This window comes from Primulina eburnea, chromosome 4 (assembly GCF_022965805.1).
Source record: "Primulina eburnea isolate SZY01 chromosome 4, ASM2296580v1, whole genome shotgun sequence".
NCBI lineage: Eukaryota > Viridiplantae > Streptophyta > Magnoliopsida > Lamiales > Gesneriaceae > Primulina > Primulina eburnea.
The window spans coordinates 28,084,546-28,094,911 of record NC_133104.1 but is presented as its reverse complement, the minus strand read 5'-3'; positions in this window follow the sequence as shown (position 1 = coordinate 28,094,911).

Here is a 10,366-nt window from a genome sequence, read left to right as displayed (position 1 = left end):
GGTATTCAGAAACAAACTCAATAAAGAAGGCACAGTGGTGAGAAATAAAGCTAGATTGGTAGCTCAAGGCTTCAGACAAGAAGAAGGCATAGACATTGATGAGACTTATGCACCAGTAGCAAGGCTCGAAGCAATCAGAATATTCTTAGCCTTTGCTGCTTTCAAGAATTTCAAAGTATATCAAATGGATGTGAAAAGTGCTTTTCTAAATGGTCTTTTACAAGAAGAAGTATACGTCGAACAACCTCCAGGTTTTATCGATCATTTCTCTCCGCATCATGTATTTAAATTACACAAAGCATTATATGGTCTAAAACAGGCACCTAGAGCTTGGTATGACACTTTATCACAATTTCTTATTGATCATGATTTCACCATCGGAGCAGTAGATAAAACTTTATTTACTTTAGTCAAGAATAAGCACATTCTTTTAGTACAGATCTATGTTGATGATATTATTTTTGGGTCAACTAACCCCAAATTATGTGCAAAGTTTGGAAAATTGATGCAGGATAAATTTGAAATGAGTATGATGGGAGAATTAACATTCTTCCTAGGATTACAGATTAAGCAATCAGAGACTGGAATCTTTATAAATCAAGCCAAGTACACCAAGGAGCTTCTGAAAAAGTTTGGAATGGAAGCATGCTCTGCTGCTTCTACTCCAATGAGCTCATCTATTAAGCTTGATAAAGATGAAAGTGGTATTTCAGTAGAGGTAACTCAGTATCGAGGTCTTATTGGTTCTTTATTATATTTAACTGCCAGTAGACCAGATATCATGTTTGTTGTTTGCATTTGTGCTCGATTTCAATCTAACCCCAAACAATCTCATTATATTGCTGCTAAGCGTATTTTGAAGTACTTGAAAGGAACTCAAAACGTCGGCTTATGGTATCCCAATGATTCATCGTTAAATCTTATTGGATATTCAGATGCTGATTATGCAGGTTGCAAACTAGACCGAAAAAGCACAAGTGGTTTTTGTCAATTTCTTGGTGATAGGCTGATATCCTGGTTTAGCAAGAAACAGACTTCCATAGCCACATCTACTGCAGAAGCAGAATATCTGGCTGCTGGAAGCTGCTGCTCTCAAATACTGTGGATTCAACAACAGTTAAGAGACTATGGGATTCAAGCCTCCGAATCACCTATATTCTGTGACAATACCAGTGCAATTGCAATCACACAAAATCCAGTACTCCATTCCAGAACGAAGCACATAGACATCAGACATCACTTTATTAGAGATCATGTGCAGAAGAAGAACATTCGTCTGGAATATGTTTCTACTGATCAACAAACAGCAGATATCTTCACGAAACCCTTACCAGAAAATAAGTTTTCTTACTTTCGTAATTCTCTTGGTTTAATAGATTTAACTTGACTGTTTTCTGATATCTTAGTTAAGTTTCTATTATTACGTGTTTGTTATGGCATTGCACTAACAGTAAGCTTTTTGCAGAAAAGCAGAAGAGAAAAGTCAGATAAGCAAAACTGGAATTTTATTAGAAACCATTTCAGTACTTTACACAATGCATAATGAAAAACAGTAGATCTTCTTTGCTATTTAATCAGTAGCGTTACATGTAGTGCTTGTCTTCTGAAATAGGAGCTTTCTGACATTTGCTTGCAAAGTACTTCAACAGGAAAAAGATGGTCTTCTTCGAAAGAGAAAGGCCTAGAAAGAATCTAGCAAGCTTAGGTCTTGCCAGCACTAATGTAATTTTTAGATGCCTTACAGGGCATCAGAGAGGATTTCAGCATCATCAATCCACCAGCACTCTCTTATTGCATTAGCATGCTTCTGGAAGAAATCGATGCTATATTTTAAACTCAATCGAAGCAAAAGATCTGCATAACTGTGGAAACTACAACTCAAGGAGTGTATTTCAAGGATCATTACGGCATTTTTGATACCCTCAAACTTCTCTCTGAACAATTTTGCTTCATCTCCTGAATCTAACTCTAACTCTCCTTTTACTTGAGTTGTCATTGTTCTTGCTTACCTTCGTTCAAGCTTTGCAGGTATTTATAGAGGGAACAAAGACTCTTGTGAATCACACGATTGCGACTGTTCATTTTCAAAGACTCAGATTGAGAGATAGCCAAGAGTCACTTGTCGCAATTATGACTACTTATTAATTGCATTTACCGAGGGGGAACAGTATCTTAGTGAGACTAAGAATTTGACACCTTTTCAGAAAACAGATAGGATATTTGTCTTTTCGATAAATCTACAAGTCTGCTGGTTTTGACAAAGTGCTCGCATATTTCAGCACTCTGAAACTTCCAGCAGACGTTATCATAAAATGACAAATCCTTTTCTGATTTCTTTTAGTAACCGTCTGGACAGCCCGCGCTTTTTCAAAATTTTCAAAATCATTCGTCTTTCTGACAGTTTCTGCAAAGCTTTTCAAACACTCAACCAAGAACATACTGACAACTGTCTTTATGTTTATTTGCGGCTGTATATCTATTTCATATTTCACATTTTCACCTTCACTGTTTCATAACTATCATTATTCAGCTACTGCTTTCTCTATATCATAACTAACTACTGCAAATTTTTCTGATCTCATCTGCATACAGAAATGGCTGGCGCATATACTCTCAACGCTTATCAGGTTAACTTTGCTTCCATTCTCACCATCAAGGATGAGAATCTCTTGAAAATATTTCAGGATATTGAGAAATCAGGACTCCGATCAGGACTCCGGAAATTCATGGAAGCACCAGCAATTATCTACAAAAATGCTCTCCTGGAATTTTACGCCAAAGCAACAGTGCATGAAGGAAGAATTGTTCATACCCAAGGAGATGCTTCTATTTCCATTGATGCTGCACACCTAGGAGCAACCTTCCTCCTTCCACTTTCGGGTATTTCTGAACTCTCTGATATTTCCAATACAGATATGTCTGTTGCTCTAAGCTCTTTCTCCGCATCTGGAGAAGAAGTGTCTCCTTCCTGCCACAAGAAATTGCTCAAAATAGAGTATCAGATTCTGGCCGATATTGTGGCCAAAGCTATTTTGATCAAGGCTGGCACCTTCGATAAATTGACGAAGGAGAAAGTTCAGGTCATGACTGCCATCACCAAGGGGATTAAGGTGGATTGGAGTCATTTTATTTTCAGAATCATGAAGGATATGGTTATTCGGAAGAGTTCTGGTTTCGCGGTTCAGATCAGTGTTTTGCTCAAAGATGCTGGTTTCGCATCTACCAGTGATCTCGATGCTACCTCTGTTACCATGATTGATGCAGCCAATGTTTTGGCTCTAAGGCCTAAGCCAACAGTGGCGGAGTTTATTGCGATGAAAAAGGAAATTGGGGAAACTGCTTCTGAGGCTCCTAAACCTCAGAAGAAAATTTCGAAGAAACGATTGATTATTTCGACGGATTCCGATAAAACAGCATCAGAAGAATCTGCTGCTGCTGTTCGACCAACAGTACCGACCCCAGCCAAGAAGAAACCGCGCACCATTCTCAAGATGAAAAAGACAGCAGCACTGTCTGAGATTGAGAAAGTACCTATTCGACAGGTATTTCCAGAAGCGGTTCCTTCTGTTCGATCGACTGTTTCCTCAACTGCACTCGCTACTGCGTCCATCTCAGCACCTTCTTCTGCTACTGCTTTTAAGCCATCATTTGGAATCGTTATTCGGGAACAGGCAAGCGGGTCTTCTGCTTTCCGACCTATTGCGCCCATTTCATCTACTGACAAAGGGAAAGGGAAAATGATTGAAGAACCACCTACTTTTGGTCACCAGACCACTGTCATTACCGGCGTTGACCTTCATCTAGCAGAGATTGAAACTTCTGTAAACGAGGACATAAAATTCTTTGATGAATGGCATACTATCATTACTGTTCCACTCTTTTGACTACTTCAAAACAAGAGGGAATTACAGCAAGTTGATGAATGCAGAAAGAAAGACTTTTCAGCTGGCAAAAACAGAGAATGTCATCGAGGCCTTGCGCAGACGGAACTTCATCCTCGATCAACTAAAATGTCAGAAATTAGAATCAGTTTCGAAAGTTCTTCAATCGAATTTTGATCATGCCGTTCCTACTGCTGTTCAGGATCAAAATGTTATTTTAATTCTATCTGACAGATTAAAACAGATGAATGAGCAACTTCTTGCTCAAGAACAAGGCTTTGGAGAGCCTACTGCTTATCATGTTGGCCTTGTCCCGATCTTTCAGCAGAATCAGACAGTTGAGGAAAGGACTACCGCCTCCCCAAAGGCTGCTGCTCTTAGTACTCCTGCATCTCCGACTAGGCCCTATTCAGTCCTCATCACCATTGTCTGTACATGAACTGGCTTCAGTTGAGGAAGTCATTGAATCAATTGTCCCTACTGTCTCTACCACTTTAGAATTGCAGGCTTCTGGATCTCCTACCCCAGGACAACAAGCAGCAGAACCAGATACTACTTCTTTACTGCCGAACTTAGAGTTGTTTTCTGCTGCACATCAAGAAGAAATGACCGTTCTTCTGGAACAGCCCTCTGCACCTTCTATTGAAGCATCTTCAGTTGCACAGGCTGCTACTGTACCTATGGAAGAAGTTTTGGCCTCTGACTTGGCTATTCCTACTGAAGATACTACTCTTCCTCTGGTTGCTGTTGAGCCTACTGTTTCTACACTTCCAGCAGACAGCAGAGCAGACCCTGTTCCTTCTACTACTTTAATAGATGCTCCTCATGTTTCTACTGCGTTGACTGTCTCCCTCTCTATTTTGACTGCGACAACTTCTCGTCTTTCTGAGATCAAACAACGCATTCTTGAACGAACCTCTTCCCCGGAATCAGATGCATTCAACCTCGAACATCAGATTCAATGTCTACAAACCGACCTCAACAACATTTCTGATTTAGTAAAACGCATGTCTTGTGAAAACCTTGCGGAATTCAGTGGTGCTCAATCTTTCCGAGAGCGAATGGGGAAATACATCTATCTCACTAAGGAGACCTCGAACAAGATGTATGCTGAAGCCTCTGTTTTCAGAACAGCTAACTCAAGAACTCACAACGCCATCATGCTTGCTCAAAATGATATACTCACTCGTTACTGAGCATGATGATATCTTTCGATCCCTGTCTACTTCTGTGGAACTTTTGGATTCCAAGATTGACTCTCAAAATCAATCTATCAATGTCCTTAGATAATCGCATCTCTTCTCAGACCCCGTATCTGGAGATGCTAACCGATGGCATTCAAAATATTTCCGGCAGACTGAATGATCTCTTTACTCATGTAGTGGCCGCTGATGCCAAAAAAGGGGAAGATAGAGGAGATAGAGGAGATCAAGCGGGAGTTAGGCAAACAAAAGATGAGGCTGAACCTTCTAACAGAAGAGATCAAGAACCTCAAAATGAAGAAATCTTTTACAGGGACATTGGAACCGATTGATTTGTTTACTTTAATGCGTTATTAACATTATCCGTTTGATTAAATGATTATCTGTTTTACTTAACGATTTTCTACTGTTTAGGTTTTGGCATCACCACAAAGGGGGAAATTGTTAGATATGAATTTTATTGTGGCGATGATAACTAAAACCAGTAGACCAGCAGACCAGAACAACAGAATAGATTATCAGTAGCTGCTGCTCTAGTAAAACTAAACCAGTAGAAAAAGGATAACAATACAAACCAGTAGAGAATGACTTCTAACGTTGCTATCTTAATTGTTACCGTTAAAGAGTTCCTAGTACTAGTATTAATTGTAGCATTAAATACTATACGGAGTCATTTAATGCATATTACCCAATTAAGTATAAAACAAGACTGATTGTTTTATAGCTTTTCTGCAGGAACCCATTTCGGTAATAAAGCTGATTGTATCAGTTATCTGAAGACTTCTCTGATTGTGAACGTTGAACTCAGTCGATTATATATACTTGGATCAAATCCTTGTTAAAGTGACACTTCGCATAATATCATTTTCAAGGAACAAAGCTACTCTCTTATCAAACGAATATCAGTTTTCCTTGAGCATTTTAAAAGTTCAACACAAAGAAAAGTAGCACACGCTTCATAGCTTATATCTGATCTTTTGTAGATCATCTTGCGCTACTAATTCTTACACTCTTCACGATCTTTACTGCACTAATATTTTATCAGAAGAGTCTGTAATCTGAAAAGAGTCTTTTCAGAACTTTGTGTTTCGCATATTTGTGAGTTGAGAAACTAAGAGTTTCAGTAGGCTGAGGTGTAAGTCCTTCTGAAGTGGGTGTGTACAAGTGTTGTACTGTAATATCCAAAATCTTTTAGTTATACCTTCTGGAAACAGAAGAAAGGGAGACGTAGAAGAGTTTATCTTCGAACTTCCATAAACAACTGTTGTCTACTGTTTTATTGTTGTTTCAACTACTTCATCAGATTGTTTCGGCACGTTCTACTGTAATCAGGTGAAAGTATTCGCACAAGATCAACTACTATCCTTAACAGGATTTTAGTACCTCATCAGAACGAAAAACGAGTAGAGTTTATTCACCCTCCCCCCCCCCCCCTCTAAACTCAAGTTCGATCCTCAACACATTTCAACAATTAAACTTGGAGCCCTTGGGGTTACCAAGACTCCTAGCTTGTACAAAGTTTTAGCTTCCCACTACCTTTTATAAAATTAAACCTTGGAGCTCTTGGGGTTACCAAGGAATCCTAGCTCTGACCAAGCCTAAGCTCACTATAACCCCAAGGAATCCTAGATCTAACCAATCCTAAGCTCACTACCTCCTTGAAGTCTTTGTTCAGAGCAATAACAAATACATTTGTAATTGACGTTTAAACTTCTCTGAAATGTTGTTAAAATTGTGTACACTTTGTCTCCATTCTCTTGTAGCTGAAGATCGACGGTAACCTCTAGTTATTTCGACGATTATTAATGCTCATGTTCGAGTTCCTACATGTGGTAGAACACAGGTGACCTACTAACCAACCACCTAGGAAACATCTGGATCACGAACATGAGCATTAATAATCGTCGAAGTAACTAGTTGCGAAGTAAAAACCAAAAATTCTACTAGTGAAAATATGCTAAGAATCAAATGAATTCGAGATCCTGAAAATGAAATCAGACATGGTATTTATACAGAGGAAAAAATTAGCAAAAGTCAAACGAGCACTTGTTTTATCAAATTCTAGGGGATCAAGCCCTAGCTTGGGAACTGAGCGCATCCTCCCCTATTGAGGTAAGTAAATCAACCTACGAGATCTTGTTGTACGGGAGATAAGGACATCCACCTTGTCCTGTATAACCAGGTCACCTATCTCCTAGCTCGGCTATTTGGTCGACCTCGGGAACATTATATGTCTTTATCAAAAATCACTCTTCTAACATGTAGGATGTAGACAGATGAAGGGTGGTTGCCCTAATATTTGTCCAAATAGTAATATCTTGAATGATTCTATTCCATTTTACGACATGAAGCATGTAGTTGAGAGCCCAACTAAGGCATGGATGCTCGACCAAGGCAAGGAGCTTGGAGCTCAACTAAGGTATGGGAGTTAGGTCTAGGCAAGCTGCTGCGAGCTCAAGTAAAGTAGGGGCTCGACCATCCTCTGTTATTTGGACACAATGAATTTGGCCGACCTGTGGGCTTTTACCAGGGCTCGTTCCTAACGGGTTTCCGTTTAATATGTATTCCATTTTTAAAGAATAATGCATATTCAACCCATGAGTTCAAAACAATCTAGCATATTTACTACAGTTGTAAGAATTTCTATACCTGTTTTTGTTTATTTTTAAAGGATTTAAAGTGCAATTCATTTTACACTTGAGATATTTATTTTTCTTTTTGAATTTTTACTAATGCAATTTGCCCTGTTATACATATATAATTCTTTTTAATGTAGGAATTAAACCTTTTCAGTATTTTTGTAATGTATTTACAGTTTTCCAAGTTTGCAAATTTAAATGATAAAACTGAATCCGTCCTAAGTGTGATTATATAGTAGCTTATAACCAAATAATTTGAATTTTGTGGGTTGTATTCAACGATGATATTTAATGACTTTCAACGACTTTTTAAATGATAGATTTTTGTTGATTTGGTAGATTTTTATCGACTTTTATAGAATCTAACAGATTTATAAACAGAATTCCATGCACATTTGTAGACTTTTTATAAGATTTTTGTAGACATTTGCAAATTTTTTTATTAATGGTACAAATTTTGTATTTTTATAAATAAATATTTTTTTTTATTTCTTTGAGCTATTAATTATTTGACATAAATAACATCTTCACTTTGAAATAAATTTTATAATATAAATAAATTTAATTATTTAAAAAGTAAATATGTTTAATATATGAAAAAAATCACAACTCAATTTAACAAAATCAAAATTTCGATCATCTGCCTATTCAATATGCATAAATAATTAATCAATAAAATTTTAATTGTGCAATCCGGCACAAGCCAATACAAGCTTCGTCTGTGTTGTATATGGAAATGGAGGAGCAATTTTGAATATTTTGAACCGCGATTTAAATATATCAAATATCCTCTCAATGAAGTTTCTCCAAGAAGAATGACAAAGATTGAACAACTCTTTTGCATCTTCAAGGAGACGACCTTGGCTAGTGAATTCTTCGAGATGATAACGAACACCTCTAAAAAGATCCAAGAATTGACGTCGATTTGCATTCACGAAAAAAATTTACATATCAAACCGTATTTGTAGAATCAAGTAACCAATGGATGACATATATAACCTTAGAAACTTACATTACAAGAATAAATGCTTATGGTGACATTCATAAACTGTGAGAATATTTGGATTGGATAAATATTGGAGGAGGGAAAAATAGATAAACTAAATGTGGGAATAAAAAAACATATTAGATTAGTTATCTTGACATTTTTAATTGATGTCATTTTTTATATGGAGGAATCAATTATTTTCTCTTCACCAATATTTATGCAACCCAAATATTCCCACATTTATTTATAGCGACAATTTTTAGTTTTTTAATGATTTTTTACGATGTGGGAAAAATAATTGTTTACCTCCATATAAAAAGTGATATCAATTAAAAATGTCAGGATAACTAATCTAATATGTTTTTTTTATTTTACACATTATTAATTTTTTACAAGTGTCAATATTAAGTATTTGTGACAACATTTAATTAAAAGTGTCCACAAAAAAGTGTCACAATAGCCATTTATTGTTGTAGTGTTACAAAATTTTTAAATAAGTAGAATATAGAACAAACAATTATTTTATGGCACCTTAAGCCCATTATTTCTCGATAAAGCATCTGTCAATATGTTTGAATCATGGGCATATCCCTCTCATGTGCTCTTGGAAAATTATGTAATGTATCTTCAATGTTTCCCCTCTCCAACCAGTCAGTTGTGCAACAAATCATCTTCATTACAGATTTCTAATTGATATAAATTTAAAATAGTTAATAAAATCTATTCCAAAAAATTTTAATTTAATATAATCTGTAACTTTTTACACAAAAAATCAAGATTTACTACTGATTAATAAGCACATAACGTGTGCAGATTACTAATATTTATAAAATATGTCCGTGTTGATGATTGAAGAGTTTTTTTTTTTTCAAAAAAATTAATTAGGTGTTAGCATCTATACTTAATAATTGATCTCTAAGCATACCAATTACTTTTCCCCGAATATCCCTCCACTACACCACTCGCATTCTTATGGCAAAAACATAATAAAATAAAAGTTCAATAAAAAATTAAACAGAGAAACAAATTACTCAAACATAAATATTATAATTTATGTAAAAATTATCATCCAAATTTATGTAATCAATTTTTTAATTTTTGAATCATTGGTTTGAGAAAATACAAAATCAAAACATGTTATTTTTTAAGAAACTGAAAATCAGATGTACAGACTTCCTCATATCACATTATATGCAAAAATTTGGAGCACGCACATAAACAGACATACACAAACAACGAACGGAACACAGAAAGAGATATATAGATATCATAGTATGTTTTTGTAATCAAATCAATAATAATTCAAGAAAAGAATCATACCTATGAAATTCGAGGAACCATCGACTTGTCTTTAGAGAGGATAAAAGCGTCGTCTATGAATGAGTAAGAGAGATATATGGGTGAAAATGATATTTTGTTTGATTAAAAGTCTACCAAAATTTCTAGGGTAAGTAGAAGACAATTTTTGAGTTTCTAAAGTTGTACCTAGAGTTTTAATGTTTGTACATAAATAATTATATTAGAATCATTGTAAATCTATGGAAATATTGAATACCTATAGATTTTTATAGAGTTTAAAAAGTCAAGATTGAATACTTCTAAACTTTTTAATACTCTAGAAAAATCTAATTTGAATACCACTAAACTATTATAGAG